This window comes from Rattus norvegicus, chromosome 14 (genome assembly GCF_021556685.1).
Source record: "Rattus norvegicus strain SHRSP/BbbUtx chromosome 14, alternate assembly SHRSP_T2T, whole genome shotgun sequence".
Classification (NCBI taxonomy): Eukaryota; Metazoa; Chordata; class Mammalia; order Rodentia; family Muridae; genus Rattus; species Rattus norvegicus.
In genome coordinates this window covers 1,576,250-1,602,628 of record NC_141547.1, presented here as the reverse complement: position 1 = coordinate 1,602,628, position 26,379 = coordinate 1,576,250, and the positions used below count along the sequence as shown (strand labels likewise).

At 44.2% G+C, this 26,379-nt stretch overlaps 1 pseudogene; it reads left to right on the top strand.

Annotated features, from left to right (window-relative positions):
• The first annotated feature begins 20,745 nt into the window (after window positions 1–20,745).
• Window positions 20,746–21,100, top strand: LOC108352842 (60S ribosomal protein L34 pseudogene; annotated as a pseudogene).
• Window positions 21,101–26,379: the final 5,279 nt, after the last annotated feature.

The window sequence follows — 26,379 nt, the reverse complement described above, 5'->3', positions numbered from 1 at the left end:
AAGAGATGGGTATGGGTTTACACATAGTATTATTCACAGTAGGAGAAAGATGGAGACAACCCAGTGTCCACGGTTGGGGGTGGTTTGAGTGTGTCTTCCAAGAGTTCATCTGTGGTGATCTTGAGAGATGGTCTGTATCATGATAGCGTACATAATATGCTAGTAACCTCAGTACTCAGGAAGTGGAGGTAAAAGGATCAGGAGTTCAAGGCTATCCTAAACTGCATAATGAATGCAAAGACCATCTGAACTGTAAGACACCCATGTCAAAGCAGGGAGTGGGTGCTAGAAAGAGGGCTAAATGGTTAAGAACACGAGCCACTCATGTAGAAGATTCAAGTTTAGCTACCAGTAACCATCGAGCATCTCACAACCACCCATAACTCTAGCTCCAGAAGATCCAATAATGTCTTTTGGATTTCTTGAGTATCCACACTCATAAGTGCACAGAACCGCACATACATACCAACTAAAACCAGAAACATAGGCTTAATGGTGCATGCCTTTAATCCCAGCACTCAAGAGGCAGAAGCAGGCAGATCTCTGTTTGAGGCCAGCCTGGTCTACAGAGCAAGTTCCAGCACAGCCAGGGCTACATAGAGAAACTATCTCTAAAAATCACAAAATACCCCCAAACCACAAAACCCCCCAGGAACATACAAACAACAGAACCCTGTATCAGTGCTAATAGAATAATATTCAAAAAACATTATAAAAACACATAGGGCTTGTGTTAGCACACATAGGGCTTGTGTTAGCACACATAGGACTTGTGTTAGTACATATAGGACTTGTGTTAGCACACATAGGGCTTGTGTTAGCACATATAGGACTTGTGTTAGCACACATAGGGCTTGTGTTAGCACACATAGGGCTTGTGTTCGCATGCTTGGGAAGGAGCCATTTCTTCTCCTTTAATATCATCTAGGGGAGACAAGATGGCTGAGCAAGTAAATGTCGAGTTAAATTCTCAGAACTCAGTGGACGAGGGACTCCTGAAAGTTGTCTTCTGACTTCCACACACATGGGATGGCTCGTGTGCCCATATTTGCACATAAATGCACACTATCAAAGATAAGTAGACAAACGCAAGGCCCTGGGTTCGGTCCCCAGCTCCGAAAAAAAGGAAAAAAAAAAAGATAAGTAGAAAAATGACAGATTGGAACACAGGGCAGCTGGGGAACACTGAGTTGAGATTAATGAAATACAGGTTGGTCTGACACAGGAGCATTTTCTCCTGCTTTCCCCCTTCCCATCCCTCCCTCCCCAACTACCCCACCCCCATATTTGACCTTTAGTAGTATTACACACAACTCAACTTGGCTTTGTCATTTTTTATTATTCATTTGAGACTTGGTCTCATTGTAACCCTTGTATTCACTATGTATCCATAGTTTGAACTCTTGATCCTCCTGCGCCAACCTTCTAAGTGCTGGGATGACAGCACAGACCACCATGCTATATGCTCATGGTTACATTGTGTCCGGGCTTCCTCTTATGGGTCTGCCTTCCCTGATACTCTAAAGTCTCATTTGCCTCCTTCTTTAGATTTATGTGTATGTGTGGGTTTTGCTTGCTAGTCTTGTATATGCACTACACGTGTGCCTGGTGAGGTAGGAAGAGGACTTTGGATTCCCTGGAACAGAAGCTACAGATAGATGGCCGTGAGCTACCACACGGTCCTAGCAATCAAACCTGGATTTGAACAGCCAGTGCTCTTAACTGCTGAGCCATCCTCTGACCTCTCACTTGCTGTTGACGCCTGTTTAGTAAACTGGCATATAGCAGAATTGCAGTAATATTTTTTTCTCCCCTTTACCAGAAAGGGTCTCTCTTTATTGCCCAAGTTGCCCTTAAATTTTAATGAAATCTTCCTCCCCAGCCTCTGTAATTACAAACAGGAGCCACTGGGGCTGGAGAGATGGCTCAGCGGTTAAAAGCACTGACTTCTCTTCCAGAGGTCCTGAATTCAATTCCCAGCACCCACACGGTGGCTCACAACCATCTGTAATGGGATCCGATGCCCTCTTCTGGTCTGAAGACAGCTACAGTGTTCTCATACAAAAGAAAAATCTAAAAAGGGGGGGTGGGGTCACTAAGCTCCACAACAGTAATTAAAAACTAAAATCAATGAATGATGTGAGCTGAGGATGTAGTTCAGGTGGCAGGGTGACTACCATTCAGAGGCCCAGGATTCAGTCTCCAGCACTGCATAAACCAAATGTGGTGGTGATGGGGGGTTGGTGGACATGTGGAAACAGAAGTTCAAAGTCACCCTTGGCTACCTGGTATACTTGAGGCCAGACTGGAATACATGAAACCAGCTTTTTAAAAAAAAGACATACTGCCTCTGCTAACGACACCTACTACTCTATCCCTTGAATGATGTTATCATTCACTACCTTGTATTGGGATTGTGTGTGTGTGTGTGTGTGTGTGTGTGTGTATGTGTGTCTGCATCCTCACTGAAATGAAAGCCCTCAGAACACCAGGCATAGTACTTTGTAACCTGCATGAAAGTAATATTTGTGATTTAATCCATAAGAAATCAATACAGAGCTGACAGGGATATTGAGGCTGAAGCTTGCTGAGGTATCTGAAGAGGTTTAACAGCAGCAGCTCTTCCCTGTAGCTAATGGTAATTTTTACTTTCAGTATAAGAAAAACTAATGCCTGGGAACCAGAGAGTGACTCCTGTTCAAACAGCGTGTCACTTGCAGAATCAAACTAGATCTGCCCTCTCTGGCCCCACTGCCCTGATCTTCTGAGCAAGCCACAAACTTGGAAAAGGGGGTGATTCCCATATCAGAACTTGGGTGAAATGAGGAGAGAGGGGCAATGTGCTGATGACCCCTCACACTTTCAGACTGAGAGCTTGTTCAAACTGAGACTCAGTTCATTGGCCTTTGAAAGGGTCACAGCCTTGAGAGCCTTAGGTAGGACACAATTATCTTCACCACGTGCGAGAAATTCTGGAAAATTCACATATTCACATATTCACATATTCACAGGGCAATTTGAAGGTACCAGACTAATCATGGAGTCTACCTAATGATGCTGAATGAAAGTCTGGATTGTGTATTTCCAAGCAACGATCCGGGCCGGCTAAATGATCCACTTTTTACAACTGGCCTGAGCTCTCAGTATGCGAAGGTGGCAGTCCCAGTTTTAACCTAGGGCTACAGTTAGCTACACCAGACTTTCTACACCCGAGCGTGTTAAGGCTAGAGAGTTGTGAGGGCTTCTTGGTGCATGCTGGGAATTTTAGCAGCATCCTTGGCCTCTACCCACTAGATTCCCATAGCAACACTCTGAGCCCAACTGCTTGGAACAACTAAAAACCTCTCCAGAACTGAGAAGATGGGTCTGTGGAGAAGACAGTCGCTGTGCGAGCATGGAGACTGCTGGATCACAAAGTGGCCCCCCGAATGGCATTGATGATGGCAGTGTTTTAGGATAAGGGCTCAACCCACACCTCGGCTGGGTTGTGGTAGGAAATAGAAACCGTAAGTGTTTCTCAGAAGCTCTTAAAGACTACTGAACACTCCTGACTGCAGCTGTGAGCACATCGTCTTCCTGAGAAAGTTCCCATGCTAACCACCCGGCTTGTCATTCGTCCATATAAAACCCAACAAGTTTATGCAGCTGGGCACTATCTGAGATAGCTTCACTCTCTGAGGCAGCCAAGCAGGTTTTTGTTTGGTGAAGCCCCTGATTGTCCTGAAACTCAGCTCTGTAGACCAGAGTGGCCAAGAACTCGGATATCTGCCTGCCTTCACCTCTGGAGCGCTGGGATTAAAGGCATGCACCACCACACCTGGCTGGCTGGCTGACTGGTTGAATCTTGATGGCTCCCAGCCTGGCTCTTGTTTCTGTGAGAGATTCTGTCTCCAGGAAGTAAGTCGGAAAGTGATGGAGCAAGGTACCCCAAATCCTCTGCTGCTTAACATTTCCTGTTTAGCTTTAAGTGTGTGTGTGTGTGTGTGTGTGTGTGTGTGTGTGTGTGTGTGTGTGTGTGTGTGTGTACACAGGAGACTGGTGAAGTACACCCATAGCTTTACGTACACAAGTATCCATCTCCTCCTGAAAGGGAAACTATGCTGAGCCCAGTGCAGGGCTGACAGTCGTGGGCACTCATGAGAGCTGCACTTGTCTCTCCAGAGTAGACTGAAGCTGCCACATCCTTCCTCCTCATGCAGATCCAACTCTGGTGTCATCTGCAGATGATGAAAATTCCCTTGTTATGTAGGACGTGAGGCAACCTGTCCTTGTGTTGCAAGGCTTACTGGCTTGGTTCCCCTTCCAACCGCCTTCCTCTTCTCTTCTCACCTACAACACCTACTGGATCTTCCAGGTCCTAGACACCAAGTCATCACGTTCCCAAGTAGATCTCCGTAGCCTCCTGTGACTTTCCACGGCAGTGTGTGTACACCTTCGGGTGCATAAGGTTCCTAGAGAGTGCAAGGGCAGGACCACATTTCACTCATGTGCTGTAGCCTAATGACTAGGACTTTTCACTGAGGAGAAGGGTAGTTTCCTCTTTGCCTCTGCATTTGCTTTTTTTTTTTTAAGATTTACTTATTCATTTTATTTATATAAGTACACTGCAGCTGTCTTCAGACATACCAGAAGAGGGCATCGGATCCCATTACAGATGGTTGTGGTTGCTAGGAATTGAACACAGGACTTCTGGAAGAACAGTCAGTGCTCTTAACCGCTGATCCATCTCTCCAGCCCCTGCCTCTGCATTTTCAATTATTAAAATATTGCTATGATTTTACCCAGTGGGCAGTATCGGGAGATGGACAGGCTGAGCTATCAAGCCATGAGAAGACACGGAGAACTTTAAGGGTGATCACACAGTGAAGGAAGTGTAAAATGTCTGCACACTGTAGGATTAGATGATATTCCAGAAAGACAAAACTGGAGAGATGACTCACAGTTAAGATGACTGCTGCTCTCCCAGAGGACCTGAATACAGTTCCCAGTATCCACATCAGGTGGCTGTACATTCAGCTCCAGGGGACTGACACACTCCTCTGGCCTCTTTGGGTAATACACTTAGGACATACACATAACAAATATAAACAAAAAGATAAAACTATAAAACAAAAGCATTATTTCTCAGCCTTTTGGCTAAGATCAAGTGTAAAACAACAACAGCAAAAACAATAACAAAAAACAAAAACAGGAAAATGTGAGTTGCTTCCAGGAGTTAAGGCTAGGAACAGAGAAAACAGACAAAGCACAGGAGCTCTCTGAACAGGCAGAGCCACTCTATGTGCTGTTGCTATGGTGGGTACACTCTGTGCACCTGTAGAATTGTTGTACTTGAAAAGACTTAACGTGGGCTGGAGAGATGGCTCAGGGGTTAAGAGCACTGACTGCTCTTCCAGAGGTCCTGAGTTCAATTCCCAGCAACCACATGGTGGCTCACAACCATCTGTAATGCGATCTGATGCCTTCTTCTGGTGCGTCTGAAAACAGCTCTGGGGTATTCGTATAAATAAAGTAAATCTTGAAAAAAAAAAGATGTCAATTGAGATATGTAAGCCAAGTAAATCCTTTCTTCCCCAAATTTCTTTTGGTCATAGAGCTACTATTGCTCTGACGAAACACCAAGACAAAGCCATTTCACGTGGGGTGTGGGTCAGCAACTGTACTCCTGTTGCAGAAGGCTGCGGAAACGGAATCACAGAGTCAATAGACAGCGGTTGGCAGGAGAATGCCTCGAATTGGAATGAAATTTTATAGCTAAGCAGGGGAAGTCTAGGACTGGGTAGGCAGCTTGCCCATCATGTGCAAACTGTGCTCTAGTTGGCTTCTCTATTGCTCTGATAAAGCACTGGCCAAAAGCAACCGAGAGAAGAAAAGGTTTATTTTGCTCGCAGGTCCAGCATTGAGGAAAACCACAGCAGGAACCTAGAAGCAGGAACTGAGCGGAGACCGTGGAGGAATACTTCTTACTGGCTTGCTTCTTCTGGCTTGCTCAGATACCTTTCTTATACAAGGTCCCTGGGCTGACCTGCCCAGGAACAGTACTGCCTACTGCTGGGGGTGGGAGGATCCTACATCCATCAGCAATCAGAAGAATGTCCCACAGGCAGAGCTGGCCACAGGTCAGTGGGATAGAGCCAATTCCTCTGGCCAGGCTCCCTCTTACCAGTTATGTCTATGTTTGTGTCAAGTTGACAAAAACTATGATATCCTGTTTGTTACCAATCTTTAGCACCCATAAACTGGACGCAGTGGTGCATTCTTCAAATCCTAGCCCCTAGGACTGAAAGCTTGGAAGATCGGAAGTTCATGGACATCCAGAGCTGAAGAGCAAACTCAAGGCCAACCTGGGGTACCCGAGACAAGGTCTCGAAAACAGACAACTAAACCCATACGTGGATTAAAAATAAATATCGTATGCCGGTGAGATGGCTCAGTGAGTAAAAGCACGCACTATACAAGCCTGGTGACCCAAGCTCAATTCCTCGAACCCCCCCAGAAGGAGAAAGGAGAGAGATACCATAAGGCTGTCTCCTTGTCCCATACGTTAACCTTGGCACACCACCGCCCAAAACAATAAGTTAAAATTTTTAAAACTCACGGGGCTGGAGAGAGGGCTCAGCGGTTAAGAGCACTGGCTGCTCTTCCGGAGGTCCTGAGTTCAAATCCCAGCAACCACATGGTGGCTCGCAACCATCTGTAATGGGATCTGATGCCCTCTTCTGGTGTGTCTGAAGACAGCTACAGTGTACTTACATATAATAAATAAATATAATTTAAAAAAACTAAAACTAAGTATTTTAGGTTTAGATGGGAGAGCACTGGTGAGCTGAGGGGAGTCTGCTGTGCCTGGAATGGGGAGATGCTCAGAAGGTAAAGCAGCTGCCTCACAAGCTCAAGGACCGCAGTCCAGATCCCCAGGCACCCACCTAAAGCCTGTAAGGTGGGAGATGGTAACGGAATTGTTGGGAACTCAAAGGCCGACTTGACGAGCAACAGACTCAAGGTGGAAGTCGAAAAGTGACTCCCAATATCTGTTTTCTGATTTCTACACTATCACTGTGCCCCAGCCATGATACATTTAAAAAGAGCGGGCAAGCGGGCAAGCGGGCGGGCAGGCAAGCGAGCAGTGAAACACAATTGTACGTATACCCAGGGTTATATGTAAGGGGAGCACAAGTACCAGCTGGAACTGTGCACGCCCATGATCAAAAACAAATTTGAACAAGTAAAAATAATTTTGGATTGTAGTCTACAAAACAATACCAGTATAAATAAATTGAATGTTAAATAAATCAACAAGAGAAAAGACAACTTGCCCAGGTGTTTTGCTGTTGTTTGTTTGCTTTTGACACAGGGTTCCTTCACACAGCCCTGGCCATCTTGGAACTCACTCTTATAGACCAGGCTGGCCTTGAACTCAGAGATCCATCTGCCTCTGCCACCCGAGTGCTTGGATAAAAGGTGTTTGACACCACCACCTGGTTAGAAGAATTTAAATAATCTGTGTGGCAGGATATTTGATCACACTGTGAACCCCAAGATTGTGGTATTTACTGAAAAAAATATAAAAAGCTGTTTCTAATTGAGGTGTGACTCACCCTTAGTACACACCTTTAATTCCCAACAGTGAAGGTAAAGTGACTTTGTAGAAAGAAGCAGCCATGTTTGAAAATGATGTCTAATTGAGTGGGAGACAGTGACCAATCAGAGAAAGACTTGACAGAATAGGAGCTGCCCAAGTCTCAGAGAAGAGAGAGGAAAGAAAGGCTGATTACAGAAAGAGCAGAGCAGTGCAGAGAGGGGGATGTGGGGGGAAGGCAGTTTTACCCACACAGTGGGAGACAGGCTGCAGAGAGAGAACAAGCTAGACACAGGTAAAGACAGAACAAGCCAGAGAACGAGGAGTCAAATTAGAACATATTGCCAAAGTTAGTATGAACCCAAGCAGAGCATTTCAGGGAAGGCCGAGAGAGAGAAGCCAGATTGAATCAATTAGCTTGGAGAAGAGTTTGAGCCACAACAGCTGAGTTTAATCAGCCAGACGGCGCTCAGAAAGAACTAGGAAAGGTGGGCTTACTCAGGAGCAAGTCTGAGGCCGAAAACATTTTAGGCCTAGATTCGATTGTACAGAGGCTAGAGGTTTCCAGGACTAGGCCTATCAGACAGAAGCAGTGGACCTCAGAGACAATTATCACAGGAGAATGAAAGAAACTTTTACAGCTCTGTACAGACGCTTTGTCCTCAAGGAAGGGGCCTACATCTTCATTTCTCAAGGATGGACTATGTATTGTGACTTCTAGAAATGTGAAGAAATGGTCTGGAGAGTTGGCTCAGCGGTTAAGAGCACTGGCTGCTCTTCCAGAGGTCCTGAGTTCAAATCCCAGCCACCACATGGTGGCTCACAACCATCTGTAATGGGATCCAATGCCCTCTTCTGATGTGTCTGAAGACAGTGACAGTGTGCTCATATACATAAAATAAATGAAAATTCTAAGAAAGAAATCTGTTAAAAAAAGAAAGAAAGAAATGTGAAAAAATAAAAAGAGGAAGAAAAGGAATCTGTCAGTGGACAGTCAAAGGACAATCAACAAGACACCCGGCAATTATTTCTCCCAACTGCCATGTCACAAAAACAAGGAACGGCTCCACTTTCACAGCTAAGAAGAGAGTGAAGAGGCCTGCTAAATAAATGTTCTATGGTACCTCGGGATCTTCTGTGTTTTTCTGGACTTCCTGATTCCACCTCTTTTGGGATTCCAGACTTGTGTTACTGATCTCAGCACTGTGGTCTGGGGACTGAACCCAGTGGTTTGTGCATGCTAGGCAAACGCTCAACCTACTGAAATACATCCCTAGCCCCAGATGAGATCTTTGCATAATAAAAGGACATTAGATTGAAGCTAATAAAATCTGAGCATTAATTAGAACGACATTAACTACAGACTTCAGTTAGTAATGTTTCACTACTGGTTCAACTTTTTTTTTTTTTTAAGATTTATTTATTTATTTTATGGAAAGCATTCTGCCTGCATATGTGACTGCAGGCCAGAAGAGGGCACCAGATCTCATTACAGATGGTTGTGAGCCACCATGTGGTTGCTGGGAATCGAACTCAGGACCTCTGGAAGAGCAGTCAGTGCTCTCAACCACTGAGCCATCTCTCCAGCCCATCAACTTTTGTAACAAATACACCCCACTGTTATAAAAATGGCAATAACATACTTTGTAGAAGTTCTGTTGTCTCCATTTTCTTATATTATCTGTTCTATAAAAAAATATTTTAAGGGCTGGAGAGATGGCTCAGCGGTTAAGAACAATGACTGCTCTTCCAGAGGTCCTGAGTTCAATTCCCAGCAACCACACGGTGGCTCACAGCCATCTGTAAAGAGATCTGATGCCCTCTTCTGGTGTATCTGGAGACAGCTACAGTGTACTTATACATAATAAATGAATAAATCTTTAAAAAAAATCTTTTAAACATGTATCACATAATTATTCACAATTAGATGATATGGAGCCTAAAGAGGTTTAATTTCTAAGTTAGTAAAAATGTGTACATTTTTGTCAGTGTAATAATGACCTTTACTGTAATTTTTAAAAACTGGGAGGTGGGTGATGTTGGAGTATTTGTTTTGCTAGTTTACTGGGTTCTTACAGGTCTATCTTCCCTCTGACCCTGACTCTACCCTAAATCCTTCCAAACCCCTCCCCAGCACTAGGAGAAAAAGAAGGCTGGAGGGGAAGGGAGCACAGATCTCTTTTGACTGCTTCCTGCTGACTAGGGGTCCTGGGTTCCTTGGAGCAAGTCCTATCTTCATATCAGAATACCTCCAGTGTCTCCTCACTTCTCTTTGCCAACAAACATTTGACAAGCTGCAAAAACGGAGCAGCAAGGGCCAGCAGCAGCCGCCTTCTTCAGAGCAGCAGCTCTCTCTCAGAGCTCTGGAATTTATGTCCTCTCCAGAGTCCCCAGAATTAAACTACCAGCTGGCAAAGACCACACCCCTCCTAGAGTGTGAGACAACCATAGTTAGCTGCTGTGGACAAATTGAAGCAGCCCCATGTTCCACACCTGGGATTAAAACAAAAACACATTCATATAAGATAACTGGGTTTCTAAAGAAACCAAAATTCTCACTCCAGGCTGGAGAGAAAGCTTAAAATTAAGAGCACTCCTCTTGGCTGCTCCTCCAGAGAACCTGGACTCGACACCAGCATCCACGTGATGGTTCACAATCATTAGTAACTCTTGTTTCAAGGGATCTGACACTCTCTTGGAACCTCCACAGGCTCTAGGCACAGACACGGTGCACAGATATATATGCAAGCAAAACACTTGTGTCTACATAGAACAAAATAAATCAATCTATGTCTTAAAGATTTATTTTATTTTTGTTACAAAATAAACACAAGTTCAACACAAGACTCCTATGTACAAACACAAAGAATTCTTGAGAAGCCAGTGGTCTTACCTCCAGGTCACCTCTCCAGCCCATATTGTAATTTATTTAATATTTTGTATTGAAAATAGAGTTTGTTCATACACTATAATCTGACCATGGTTTCCTCTCCTGAACTCTATCCAGATCCTCCTCACTTCCCCAATCTTGCTAGAAAACAACTAGGTTCTCCCTCTGGTGTATAGGCTCTCCTAGAACTCACTAAGTGGCCCCAAACTGACATTGGAATCTTAGAGATTTTCCTCCTCAGCCTCTCAAGTGCTAAAATTATAAAATTAAGTAGATAGACATTTATATGTTGTTTACTACGTGATAGATACTGTTATAAATGTCTCATACAGATTAACTCAGTCAATTATCTTATTCCTTTTTGACCCCAGTACTGGGCACGACATCAGGGCCTGGCACGTGCTAGCAAGAGCTGGACCACTGAGTCATGCCCCTAGCCCTAGCCAGTTGTTGCCTTTTTGTGGACAGAGACCTTAGACCTGGGCTAGTCACACAACATTTGCTTGTACAGGTTCAAACAGCCATTAAGTGTTTGTATTTAGGGAATCTGACCACTAGATTGCACAAATTCTCTTACTCAAAGAAAACTTTGAAAAGTGATTTTAAGTGAAAATGTGCTGTTACGGGCATCAAAACAATAAAAACAACCAAGCTGATAAAATAACTACCAGCCACTAGAGGGCGGCAAACCCTTACAAAGGTTGCCTTACAAATATAAAAGTCAATTTTTTTTTATTCATTTATTTGTTGGTTTGGGGGGGCTGTTGGTTAGTTAGTTAGTTTTAATACAGGGTTTCATGAAGCCTGACCTCTATCTTGATATGTAGCCAATGCTGGCATTACGCATCTGAACCATTATGCCTAATTTTAAGCCCTTTCTTTCTTTCTTTCTTTCTTTCTTTCTTTCTTTCTCTTTCTTTCTTTCTCTTTCTCTCTTTCTTTCTCTTTCTTTCTCTTTCTTTCTTTCTTCCTTTCTTATTCTTTCTTTCTTTCTTTCTTTCTTCCTTTTGAGGGGTGGATGGAAAGGGCATGGTGCCATATTTTATGAGACAGGGTCTGGGCTGTCCTCAAACTAGCTTCTGCAGGCCAAGCTGGCCCTTAAATCACCAGAATTCTCCTGCCTCCATCTCCCAAGTGTTAGGGTCACAGGCATGGGCCACCATACATAGCTTGAAATTCTTTTCTTACCAGTAAATCTAGAATCCTGGGACTAGAAAAATGGTTCAGCCACTAAAGGCATTTTCTGCCAAGCCTAATGACTTGAATTTAATTCCCAAGACCCACAAGGTAGGAAAGACCGATTCCTGCAAATTCTCTGAGCTGTTTCAGTGTGTGTATACACAGACACATATATACATAAATTCAATTTTAAAAGAAATCAGGGGCTGGTGAGGGGGCTGAGTGGTTAAGAGCACTGGATTTTGCAGAGGCCAGGGTTTGAATCCCAGTACTCACATGGTGGCTTTCAATGCATAACTCCAGTTCCAGGGGATTTGATGCTCTCTTCTGACCACCTCTGCACCAGACATACACGAGGTGCACAAATACACATATGAGCAAAACACTTATGCCTGTCAAATAAACAAATCTAAATAAATTTGAAAGAAGAATCTGATAAACCCTTTGGGATGATGTAACCCTGTAACTTCAGCACTCAGGAGGTGGAGGCCGGAGAGTTAGACATCCAAGTTCGTCCTCAGCAACCTGTTTAGTTTTGAGTTTGAGGAGGCCAACATATACAACACCTAATATCAACAAAGACAAAACCCCAGTTTTACTGAATCGAGGTCTTTGAAAGAACTCCTGGCGGCTATAACACAGGGCTACCATCCCCACTGCTGCTGACAGATTAAGTATTTAATCTTTTCTTGTCACAGAAAGAATCTGAAGACATGGAGAGGAGGGGGTAGTTTGTAATGACACAGTCATTTGTTGCTGCTGATTAACCTGGACACTATATACAGGATGAGCCCTGCTCTGGAGCTCCAAATTCGACACAAGTGTGTTAGGGGACCAATTGTTAATCTAAGCTTTTACTTCTCTCCAATGTTAATTCAAAGGAAACCCTCACTATTGCCATCTGGGAGGGGTTTATGAGCTGCAAATTGAGTGCTCCGAGAGTAATTAAGCATGTGAATTAGAGCCATGTGTAAATTTAACAGCTGGTAGATGTTATAATTACCAAGCTACAAACCACCGCTTAGCAGGGTCTGCATACAAACGGAGGAAAATAGATTGAGTGCCTGAGAGTGAAGCTGAGTTTGGTAATTTAGAGCATAAATCCAGATTACACCTACAGCTGGGGCTCCTTTAAGGGGAGGAGTTCAAAGCCTGCCTGGTCTACACCAGGCTTTGTCCCAAACCAACAGAACCCAGAGATCTTAATGAAAAACCCAGAAGCTAGGGGCTGGGGATTTAGCTCAGTGATAGAGCGCTTACCTAGGAAGCGCAAGGCCCTGGTTTCGGTCCCCAGCTCCGGAAAAAGAAGAACCAAAAAGAAAAACCCAGAAGCTTATATTTAAATACATGGTGTCTACATAGCTTGTTTCTTTTTTGCTTTGTTTTGTTTTTAGACAGGTTCTGGATGTAGCTCTGGGTGGCCTAGAACTTGCGGACATCAGTTTGTCTCTTGAGTTCTGAGATTAAAGGCAGTCACCACCATGCCTGACAAAAGCAATGTTTTTGTTGTTCTCAGTTAACCGACATTTCTAGACTTTCCCGTAGAGATGGTCATAAGAGAAAGAAGGGGAGCTCCAAGATACTGGCTGGTCCTGTAGCTAACTACGATTGACCAACCCCCTACTCAGCATGTATTTTGTTTTAAGATTTTAGTTTTAGCTGGACATGCCTTTAATACCAGCACTTGGAAGGCAGAGGCAGCAGATCTCTGTGAGTTCAAGGCCAGCCTGGTCTGCATACTGAGTTTCAGGACAGCCAGGGCTAGTAAGACCCTGCCTCAATTGAAAAATTATTTTTATTGATTTTAATTTGTAAAAACAAATTTTATTGATATTATTTTCTAGTTTTATTTACTTATTTATAAGGAAGGGTGTTTGGCCTGCACGTGCATATGTCTGTGCACAATGAGTGTGCAATGGCCTCAGAGGTCAGAAGAGAACGTCGGATGCCCTAGAACAGGAGTCACGGAAGGTTGTGAGCCACCATGTGGGTGCTGGGAAATGACCTGGGTCTTCTGGAAGCATCAAGGTCTCCTAATTGATAGCCCATCTCTCCAGATTCCTCTGTATGATCTCTCTCTCTCTCTCTCTCTCTCTCTCTCTCTCTCTCTCTCTCTCTCTCTCTCTCCATGATGCGTGTGAATGTATGGATGCATGTTGACATATATGTGAGTACACGCATTGTGGAGGTCAGAGGTTACTGTCAGGAGTTCTTCTCCATTACTCTCCACCTTACATCTTGAGGCAGGCTCTCTCACTGAATAGACAGCCTTGAGAGCCAGCTTGCCCCAGACACCTGCCTCCAATCCCAAGTTCTGGGGTGACAGGCAGGATAAACACCCTACTTTTACATGAGTCCTGAGCACGGAGCCATCTCCCAGCCCTCTAAGTATTTGTTTGAAATCTTCTGTAACAAGCACTGGTAGTTGTTGGAAAGGAAAATATCAAAGAATTTGGATTAATTCTCGTTCTAATTCACATGTGTCATTCCCTTTTCATATTAAAATTATAACTTCCCTCCGCAGAAATCCTGTGTGATCTATGAAAAAGAGCATTCCGAGGAGTTTGGAGACATTTCTAGGTGTTGCAGCTTCTTGCTTCCATATTTACCCTTTTTCTCCATCTTAGAGTACAGGAGAGCTGGAAACACGTCCTCATCTCTCAGCTTACGTCACAGATACGAATAAAACAAAGATGGAGTCCAGATGTCAGATCCCCTAGGACTGGAGTTCTGTAATCAAGCAAGAAAGAAACATAATATCAGGGAGTCAGTGCTGTGGGGCAGAAGTTAACTTTAACCTAACAACAAGCGCTCCGATATTTGGAAGATTAATGTCAGATGCTCTAGACAATTTCCATATGCCATCCTATTTAATTCCACCACCAGTCCCGAGAGACAGGTGCACACCTGCCCTTTGCAAATGGGCAGGCCGAGGTTTAGCGGTGGCATTGCCTTTCTGTCACTCTCCCTTGGGGCATTTACATGCTTGCCTTTCTAAATTTTAATTTCCTGTTTTGGTCCTCACCTTCAACTAAAATTGCACCAGGATTGTAACACAAAGAGAGGCGATAGCTTTATCTCTATCGGAACATTCCTTTCATGTAACTCATGCCCAGTGAAAGATACTTCATTAAATAAAATGTGTCAGAATTCAGATGGGACTTGATACTTCCCACTCGGGGAGCACATTTGCAGACCATACTGTGAAAAGAATTCTGCACACACGCATTGTTATAGGTCTTTTAGCTATTAGGTTTATCTATCTGTGTGTATGGTGTGTGTGTGTGTGTGTGTGTGTGTGTGTGTGTGTGTGTATGTGTGTGTGTGTGTGTGTGCGCGCGCGCGCGCGCTGCGGGCAATGTGCAGTGCTCAATGGACGACTTGTTAGAAGTTTTGGTTTTCCTTTCAACCATGAGGGTGGGTCCTAGGACTCAAACTCAGATCCTCAAGCTTGGCGGTAGGTACACTTACCCCATGAGCCCTGTCAGCTGCCCACTGTTAACGTTTCGACGGATGAGCTCATACACACCGTTGATTACTTGTTTTGAGTTAATTCTCCAGGGAAGGTGTCTCTGGAGAGCTCAAGCAGCTGCCTAGTGCTTCGAGAAGCGTGGAGGGTTTTCACAGAACAACAGCACCAACACCAGGGGCAAAGCTGCCCACCTGACCCTGCTGGGTAGAGATGAGACTTAAAGCAGAGCCCTCATGGGGGTTGGGGATTTAGCTCAGTGGTAGAGCGCTTGCCTAGCAAGTGCAAGTCCCTGGGTTCAGTCCCCAGCTCCGGGGAAAAAAAAAAAAAAAAAAAAAGCAGAGCCCTCAGTGTTATTATCCACTACACTCCTAGATTGCTGGCCCGCTCAATAAACCTCAACTTAAAAATTGATTTCCCAGGCCTGGAAGACAACTCAACAGGTGAAGACACTTGCTCCTAAGCCTGATGATGTGAGTTTCACCTCCCGGATCTACTTGTTAGGAAGCAGAGGACCAATTCATGAAAGCTGATACCCACGCACACACGTACTTACGCAGGCATGCACGCATGCGCACGAAAGAGAGAGACTAAACGTTTCTTAGTTTTTCTTTTCGTGAAGAAATTAGTTTTCATTTTGTATGTTTGAAGGAACACAACATCAAGCCATAAAACAAATGTTTTTAAAGCTTTTTTTTGTTATGTTTCATGTCTCTACTCCATTTGCTTGTGGCAGTTTGAGCTCCAATAGACCTGGTCCGGTCTACACTGTAAGTTGGTTTCCCAATCTTATAGGTACACTTATAGAAACACACAATGTGGGAGCTCAGACAAGAGAAAGTCAGGATAAGACTCACAGGGAAGGGGATATTTGGTCTGGATCTTGGTGACAGCATTGGGTTTTGTCAGTTCGAGAAAGCATTGAAGGGACCATGACCACATTGAGTGAGAGAGCAAGGTGTGTTTGATTTATCAGGACTAGTGAGTAATTCCACCGTAAAGCATAGGTTGAAAGGAATTAGTGATAATATATCCAGGAAGCTAGGGTACACCAAAATGTAAGGACCTTGTACAGTAGTTGAAGTTAAGCAGTTTGGGTGATGGAAATCTATAGACAGCTTTTTTTTTTTTTTTTTTTTTTTTTTTTCGGAGCTGGGGACAGAACCCAGGGCCTTGCGCTTCCTAGGTAAGCGCTCTACCACTGAGCTAAATCCCCAGCCCCAAATTAATTTTTACTTTTTGTTCTTTTTTTTTTTCGGAGCTGGGGACCGAACCCAGGGCCTTGAGCTTCCTAGGCAAGCGCTCTACCACTGAGCTAAATCCCCCAACCTATAGACAGCTTTTAAACAAAGATTCCCCACTTTAATAGGAAGGACTGGAATTGGAATATGTCAGTTCAATACCTATATTTTTAAATTTTTATTTCTTTTTTTTAAAGATTTATTTATTTTATTTATACGTTGTACACTGTAGCTGTCTTCATACACACCAGAAGAGGGCATCAGATCTCATTACAGACGGTTGTGAGCCACCATGTGGTTGCTGGGAATTGAACTCAGGACCTCTGGAAGAGCAGTCAGTGCTCTTAATCGCTGAACCATCTCTCCAGCCCTAAATTTTTATTTCTTAAGACAGGATCTCATTATGTAGTTCTGTCTGGCCTAGAATTCTCTATATAGACCAGCCTGGCTTTGAACTCTCTGAGAGAGACCTACCTGCCTCTGTCTCCCAGTGCTGGCATTGAAGGCCTGCCCCACCAAGCCTGACTTTAAGACCTAGTTTTGCCATTGCTATGTGATTGTGGGATCTTAGGGATTCCCGTGTCCTTAGTTTTCTAAATGAAAATGATACCTTTTGTGATGCCAAAAATACAACAAGGGCAGAAAGCAAAAATACAAAAATCAAGACAAAATAAAAACCAACAGTTTTTATCATAAAGGAAATAAGAGATAATTTATACTGGACATAGTGGCAATGCCTTTAATCCTAGCACTTTGGAGGCAAAGGCAGACGGGTCTCTCTATGAGTTCAAGGCCAGTCTGGTCACAAGTCATTCCCTGCTTAAAACGCTGAGAACAAGAGAGGAGAGAGAAGCAGAGAGAAGGGGAGAGACAGGGAGAGTAAAAGGCAGATAGAGGCAGAAGAGAGAAACACAGAATTATTCATTCTGAAGCCAAAAATGAGTGGCCATGACCCATGAACACATTCAAATTGCTACAAACGCCATGTTCTGATGTAAGAGTTTCGTGAAGTCCTTTGTTTTCATTTTAGATTTCTCAGACAGGGTTTCCCCATGCAGTCTTGACTGTCCTAAAACTCACTCTGTAGACCAGGCTGGTCTCAAACTTATAGAGATCCACCTGCCCCTGCCTCCCGAATGCTAGGACTAAAGACGTGCGCCACCACCGCCCAGCAGGCAACTCATGAAGTTTTTTTATACTAACAGACCAAGGCAAATCGTAAATCAAGACACTCTTCAGATATGCTGGTAGAAGTATCAGGTAAGCAGGTTGCAGTGAAGAGGAGAAATCTCGGCCGGAGCCTCCGATGTTATCTGATGACCTTCTTGGGGTTGGTGGGAGGAAGGGGCTATTTGTACATTCCAGAATGTTAGGTAAAAGATCGCGACATAAATGGCTCTTGAAGAGACGGAAATAGCACAAGACTACTTGTCTCTGGACTTGTGACATTCCAACTCTGCACAGCCATCGGTTCTAATCAGTCAATCAGCACCGTAGAGTGTTTAAGACCCTTGTGGTTTTCCCTGAAAACGTCACCTCACTCACCCTATCAACCACCTCAGAGCGTCGGTAGGAGTCAAGCAGCTGGAAGTTAAGTTTGAAGTTGAACTAATGCTAGTTATGATTATGTTAGCATCTGTTTCAGTCTGCTGGGACTCTGATTACAGACACTACTGCCTGGGTGGCTTGGGCAACAGAAACGTCTTTTCTCAAAGTTCCAAGTCTAGAAGGCTGGGACTGAGATGTCACCAACAGATTCCCATTCTCCTGGGTGTCCCCATCAGTCTGAAAATGGCCTCTCCTGTCTGTCTGTGTTTTAATCCAGGGCTTCTTCGAAAGACACCTCGGCCAGCGAGATGGCTCAGTGGGTGAGCCCAGTTTCTCAGCAAGCCTGATGACGTTTGATAGGCAAGAACCAATTCCTACAAGTTGTTGTCTGACTCCCCCATGCAGAAATAAATAAACATAATTTAAGAAAAGACAGCTTATATTAACTTACAGCCTACCCATATGACTTTATTTTACTTTCAGCCTTTTGACGCCTAACCTCCAAATACAGGGGTTCTGAGAAAGTAGGGTGAAGAGTTCAACATACTGTGTTTTGAGGAATGCACAGCTTATAAAAAGCACGCAGCGTCAGCGTAAAACACAGCTGCCATCTCAAAGACAGTTTACTCTTCAGCAAAATGTGAGTGACCACACCAAGAGACGTGGGTTCAGGCTGTCCCAAACAACATGTTCCAAAATGGTGGTGGCTTAAGTTTTTATAGCTACGTAACAAAAGAACATCGTGAATTAGTGTCTTGACCAACCTCGACCAGCAAGGAAGACACGACCAGAGGAGATCTTCTTCAAGCAGTTTATTCAGGAACCTTGATACAATCTTCTTCTTCTTCTTCTTCTTCTTCTTCTTCTTCTTCTTCTTCTTCTTCTTCTTCTTCTTCTTCTACTACTACTACTACTACTACTACTACTATCACTACTACTATTACTACTACTACCACTACTATTACTACTACCACTACTACTACTACTATTCCGGGGAACGCCCTACATCAGCTTAAGCACCCAACGCCAACCAACCCCAACGTGCCACGTGGGTCATGCAGACAGACTGTCACTATGCAGAACCTAGCAGGCCAGGCAGGCATAGCCACATAAGGACTGGTTTACTACAAGGAGCGCTCACCGTAGGGAGGGTGGGGAAATCTTTGAGGCCTGGCACTTCCTACAAATTAGCACATTCTTTCAAACACACTGTGGGGCATACTAGGGGCAGGATAAAAAGCAGCAATGGATCTTTATTATAGGATCCGGATGCATCTGTATCTGGCATTCTTAGCCTGGGGGTTGGTGGAAGCTGGGATCTGTTACGGTTAAAAACATTCCAGAAGATGTTGCATGATAATCGCAAGGATGTCAGGTCGGACAATGTCAGGGTGGCGATGAAGGGGGCTAAGGATAGACCAAGGCAGTGTGGATTTGGGTCTGCAGGGTTTCGACTCTCCACGATCATAAAGCTCTAAACCATCAACTGGTTTTGTGAAATATTTAACACAGGCCCACTTTTTGTTTTCCCTGAGAGTTTTAGCTTACAAGAAGAAAACCAACACGTAGAAACTCTGCAATGTCTGGCACGGCAGTGCCAAGTGAAAAAATGAAAAATTCACATTATTTTCTGAGCATTCCGTCCAAACAGGAAAAAGGTCACAGGTTTACTCTCCAGCCTCTACCCTGAAGTACTGAGTTCCCTGGCCAGAGGCTGTGTTGCATGAGTTTCAGGCTTAAGGTCAGGAGATGCAAGCTCATGTCTGAAAGGAATGTCTGTCTTTATGAGATTAGACCGCTGACCCTTGCAGGACAGAGAGATCCTCTACCTGGCCTCCATAAAGAAATGTCCTTATGAGACCCCAGCATTGGTCTAGATGGTGACAATTAGACTGGCCCTGGGAATAGGGGGTCCGTGTCTTGGTCCATCTCTGCCATCAGAACCAGCCTGCGTCTGTATCTGTCAGGTTAGCCTGGCACTGACGTTGGCTAAGGCAGGCTAACATAGCTAATCGGGAAATTCTGTCAACCATTTTCAGCACTTTTATGATAAGTACTTCTAGTAGTTATTAACACATGACAAGAAAACCTCACACTTGGAGCCTCCTCTCCCTGTCCTTCCCTTGTATCTCCAACCTCCCAGTCATTGCCCCTCAAGTTCCTGAAGAGACAGACATTCAGGCCATTAGCCCTTCCAAAGTCTGCATAGATTCTGACCTCCTATCTAGTTCCTTCTTTAGAGGAGACAAAGTTAATTACCTGATTGGTAATTAATAAATAATTGATAATTAAATCATCACATTTCCATAGAGGGTGCACATCCTGAGCTGCCCCTCCCCTGGTGATGTGAATCTTAAAAGTTTACCCATCAACCCCAGGATTACCCAGGCCTGCCTGTGAGCAGCTGTATCACTTTGTACAGCCGTGTGCTAAATTGCATCCTCCAACCAACCTCTGCCATAACTAAGGTGACATCTGGCTTTCTTCCTACCATATTCTTCCATTTTTCTGTACACTTAGCTCCATGTTCTGGAAATGCTATTGTTACACAACCTGAAACCCTAACAGAAAGGGTAAAGCAGAGGCTTGCAAAAGCGAATAGAAGCATCATAGCCAGTCTTAGGACAGTCTGGGTTATGTTATGTAAGGCACTATCTCGAAAGGTCTGGTTGCCTGCTTCTGCTCTGTGTTTGTTCCATTTAGGAGGGGTTAGGAGGACAGGAAGCCCTTGGGACAGGGCTGTATCTAGGGCTATTAGCTAGCAACAAGGAGCGGTGAGTACTGGGCAGGTCCTCACGGTTTCAGAAACGAGCCAGCACTTCCGGATATTGCACTCAGGATGGTCTGGCGTTTGACTTACCATAGTAGGCTTTCCCACAATACAGCCTCTAACAAAACTAGGCTGCCTCGAACCCCTGGCAACAGGATCGTTTACCTTTACACCAAGAAGGTTGGGAAAAGCACCTAAATCCACATGCCGCACATGCCCAGGCAGACTGCGAGGGGTTCGAGCCGTGAGACCCAAAGTCCTTATGAGATGGTCTACGACAAAGACACACATCAGCAGGACCTGGGGTGGTTCCATGTGCGCCAAGCGTGTCCGTGACAGGATCAAGCAGTCTTTCCTTGTTGAGGAGCAGAAGATCCTTGTGGAAGTGTTGAAGGTACAAGCACAGAGTCAGAAGGCAAAATAAATATGCAGCTTTTTAAAGTAATAAAAATCAAGACTTGGAAAAAAATAAGTCACTGTCTCAAAACAAAACAAAACAGGGGTTACAGAGACGACTCAGTGGTTAAATATATATATATACCTGCTGTTCTTGCAGAGGACCTGGGCTTGATTACCAACACCCACATGGCAGCTTACAACCATCTGTAACTTCAGTTCCAGGGGACTCTGATCTCTGATGCTCCCTTCTGGTTTCCGTGGGCGGCAGGCACACGTGTAGCACACAAACGTACACGTGGGGGAAATACTCATACGTAGGAGCTAAAGAGGCTGCTCAGAGGCTCAGTAGTTGAGATCATTGGCCGCTCCTCCAGACGACCCAGATTCAATTCCCAGCACCCACAAGAGTGCTCACAACTGTTTTTAAATCCAGTCCCAGAGGAAGGAATCTGGCATCTTCAGGCACTCCACAAGCATGGTACATAGATGTACGGACATACATGCAGGCAATATATATATATATATATATATATATATATATATATATATATATATATATATATAAATTTATATATAAATATAAATAATATATAAATATATATTAAACTAAAGGGAAAATTTAATCTAAAACAACATGAACACACCTATAATAAACTAATTAAAAAAATATGGCGCTGTAGCTCCAGCTTATTTGGTAGGGCGCAGATGCTAAGGAGCACAAAACCCTAGCGCCACTAGAGACCAGGAGTGGTGGCGCATGCCTGTACTTCCACAACTTGGGAGGTAGAAACAGGAAGTTCTGGGCTATTGTAAGTAGTTACAGGTATTAAGTTCCAGGTAGTCTGGGCTACTACTCTACCACTCTGTAAAGGAGTAGGAGAAGGGGGAGTGGGAGTGGGAGTGGGGATTAAAAATACATTTGACTTTTAATCCCAGCACTTGAGAAGCAGAAGCAGACAGATCTCTGAGTTGAAGGCCACCCTGGTCTACAGAGTGAACTCCAGGACAGCCAGGGCCATACAGACGAACCCTGTCTCGAAAGAAAAAAAAAAAAAAAAAAGAATGTTCACTCTTTAATTTCCTAGTACCAACTGTTGTCCAACCCAGGCTTTCTGGTGGCTACACCTGGGGCATCACCAAACTGAGGAGAAAAAAAAGATGTGGGGCGGGGAATAAAAGTATCCAATTCCAGCAGAGAGGTGAAGCTTGTGTTTTGACCACAAGGTGTCAAGTTTGATCAAAGGACTTACCCTGAAAAGGAGGAGCCACGATTCGTGGCTGGGAAAGGAGGAGGGGTGGGAGGAGACAGGAGGTGGGAGAGGAACCCAGAGCACCTTGTCTAGGTGGGATCATTGGGAGTCAGGAGTCTTCGTTCACCCAGGGCACTACCAACATCCCGTTCCAGCGGCTGGAATCCTCTCAAAGGCCAAATGGTAAAGCGTTTCAAAGCCTGCATTTTGGAGACAGGAAACCTCAGGGCTCAGGTTTTTACGGTATTTACTGCCGCGTGACCACGAACCATAAACTTCAGTTTATCCACAAACTGAATAGAAAGATAACGGTGTGACTTTGTGACGCTGACGGACTGTAGAGCATTAAGCGCAGGGATTGGCAACGGTGAGCTCCGAAGGTCAGCCAGGGAGCAAGAGAAATGGCTCAGCTAGTAAAGGCGGCGGCCGGCCACCAAGAGAGTTACTGACCTGGGACCCACGTGGTAGAATGAGAGACCCAACTTCCTCAAGTTGTCTACATGTGCACTGTGGCATATGTGAGCCCCTCCCCCACTGACTACACTAATAAATGTTAAAATGTTAGCTAATATTATTAGCCTTGGTCAGGAGCTTTCTAATCTAGCTTTGGGAAGTCACAGAGACCCATACAAACACCTTTATTCACATCCTACTTTTCCTACTTTTTTTTTTTTTTTTGCCAGAGCCCTATCCATTTTTCCTGACATTCTCTTTTTTTCTCAAAACTTTTATTTACTTTGTGTGTGTGTGTGTGTGTGTGTGTGCGCGCGCGCTCAAGAGAGAGAGAGAGAGAGAGAGAGAGAGAGAGAGAGAGGCACTTTTTTCTGGTGTATGTTTTCTTCACTTTGTTTCTTCCTTTCTCTCTTTCCTTTGTTTTTCTTCCTTCCTTCTTTTTTTAAATATAATCTTTTAAAGGTTTATTTATTTATTATATACATTGTAGCTATCTTCAGACACACCAGAAGAGGACATCAGATTGAAAGGTAAAAGTTTTAAAGTTGCCCCCCTAGACACAAAGTTTAGAGCAGAAAAAAAAAACAAAAAAACAAAAAACAGGTTAGGCCCCAGAATTATATGTTCCAAGAAGCCTCTCCTAGGGCTATAGAATGGATAATTACATTGGCCAGCTCAACAGCTTTCTCCCAGATACTAGCTGACCATAAATCTTAGAGAACAATCTTGAGAAGCAGGAAACAACTTCTCCTAGGAACTAGCAGACCAATGAAGTTAAACAATCTGAGAAGTAGGAGACAGCTTCTCCTAGGAAACAATCTTGGGGGACAGAGAGTTCTTCCTTGTGATTTTTCACTGTTATTCTACACACTTTCCAATGATGCCATCCCTGCCCCCTCGGGTTGTGGTTTCTCCCTTTAAATACCTCTTCTCCCAGCCTCTCGGGGTCGAACTCCACTGCCCCTGCGTGGGATACGAGTCTTGACCCCAGTGCACTGGTTGCTATCAATAAACCTCATGTGATTACAACAAGGACGGTCTTGTGTGAGTTCTTGGGGGGTCGAGTCATCCCGAGACTTGAGTGAGGGTCTCCCCACTCCGGGGGACCTTCGGAAGAACAGCCGGTGCTCTTAACCACTAAGCCATCTTTCCAGCCCCCTTCCTTTTTTTTTTTTTTTTTCTTTTTTCTTTTTTTTTGGAGCTGGGGACCGAACCCAGGGCCTTGCGCTTGCTAGGCAAGCGCTCTACCACTGAACTAAATCCCCAACCCCCACTTCCTTCTTTTTTGATACAGGGTCTCATGTTCCCTAGACTGGCCTGGAACTCACAATGTGTCCGAGTGTGACCTTGTGATTCTGATCTTCCTGCCTCTGTGTCCCAAGTGCTAGGATTACAGGAGTGACTATATGCTCAGCTAGGCTTAATTCTTACCCATAAAGAATCTTATACATAAGATGCCTTCCACCTGTTGAGGCCAAGTACTCCGTCTTAGAAATAAATATCTCACTGGGGCTAATGAGGGAGCTCAGAAGGGAAGGTGCTTCAGCAAGCCTGCAACTCCAGTTTGATTCTTGAGACCCAAATCGTGAAAAGAAAGAACCTGTTCGTACCGGCCTACACACATATACATATGCTCACAAACAATTACATACATGTAATTTTTTAAATATTTAAAAAGAATCGTAATTAGGTTTGAATTAATATTTGTCGGGGAGCTGTTCTGAGAAGTCATACGAATCAAATAAAGGAAATGGCGAATTAGGTGTAGGGAGATACACAACGGGATCGCTAGGAAGTTTATTTGAGAGATACATTTAAAATCTTTATTTCAGACATTAAATCAGTTAAAAAAAAATCAGCCATGCTGGATACTCCATCAGTTTCAAAGGTTAAGTCTCTCATCTCTGTAGTGAACGGTCCCAGCGTAGAAGATCCCAGGTGGGCCGACTGCTCTGTGGTTGAACAATGTGGTAAAAGTTGGTCTGAGGGCTAGAGTTCTAGAGTTCCAGTCTCACCATGCCCGATCCCGCGAAGTCTGCTCCCGCCCGGAAGAAGGGCTCCAAAAAGGCTGTGACCAAGCCGCAGAGGAGGGCAAGAAGCGCAAGCACAGCTGCAAGGAGAGCTACTCGGTGTACGTGTACAAGGTGCTGAGGCATTTGCACCCGACATGGACATCTCTTCCAAGGCGATGAACATCATGAACTTGTTTGTGAACGACATATTCAAGCTCATTGCGGGCCAGGCGTCGCGCCTGGCACATTACAACAAGCGCTCGACCATCATCCGGACGGAAGACTGCACCTGCTGCTGCCCAGGATCACCAAGTAACCAGCTCCAAGGGAGCGTTCCTAGCTAACACCAAACCCAAAGGCTCTTTTCAGAGCCACTTTAAAAAAAAAAAAAGCTAGTCTGAGATCATATTTCCCTTGCTCCCACCCCTTTTGTAATCACTACTGTATCAACCATCTGCACAGGGATGAAATTTACACTTGTACCTGGTGGCTATCAAAAGATTTGGCTGTTCTCAGAAGGGCTTACAACATAGAAAGACAATACAAGTTTACTTTATAATCGCAAGAGGGAAAAGGTCTAAAAAGGAAAAACCAGGGCTTGCAAGATGGCTCAGCAGGTAAGGTACTTGCTGCCAAATTTGAGGATCTGCAAGTGTTCTTTGACCTCTGTGCCACAAATATGAGTAACCAATCAACTAGTAATGAACGATAACATTTCTATCAATTCTGTTATTGCTGTAATGATAAACTTGACAAGCAATTTACAATGAAGAGGTTTATTTCAGCTGGGAAGGAGGCAAAGAGGATATAGTTACATTGTGTCTACAGACAGGATACACAGAGCAGAAAGGAACTGGGACCATGCCTGAGACCTCTCCACAGTGACCCACTTTAGTCAGTAAAACTCTACTTCCTAAAGGTTCTACAACCTTCCAACCTAGCAGCACCAGCTGGAAACCAAATGTTCAAATAACAGGGAGCCTTTAGGGGTTGGGGATTTAGCTCAGGGGTAGAGCACTTGCCTAGGAAGCACAAGACCCTGGGTTCGGTCCCCAGCTCCGAAAAAAAGAACAAAAAAAAAAAAAAAAAAAAACAGGGAGCCTTTAGGGGCATGTCACAACAATGCTAATCCTAAATCTAGTAAATATTTTATTAAATTATATCAGTTATTTGTTTTAAATCATGGACCAGGGTGTGTGTGTGTGTGTGTGTGTGTGTGTGTGTGTGTGTGTGTGTATTTACATACATGTGGTTGGAGGACAATTTTTAGGAATTGGTTCCACCTTCCACCTTGTAGAAGTTTATCCTGTGCTGAGTACTCCAAGCAGGCTGTCCCTCAAATTTACAGGCAACTCTCATGTCCCATCTCACAGGAGAAGTGACGGGATGATAGATGGGAGCCTGCTTTTCATGGATTTGGGGCATTATCCTCAGGTTTACAAATGTCCTTCATAGAACCTCTTTACGGCCATCTAACAGTTAATCTTTTGGCTTGTTCTCTGCTTTAGCTAAATGAACCTAATGGAAGTATTTTATAATTAACTCGTTCTTGAGCTGGGCATGATGGGGTATGTCTGTGATCCCAGCTC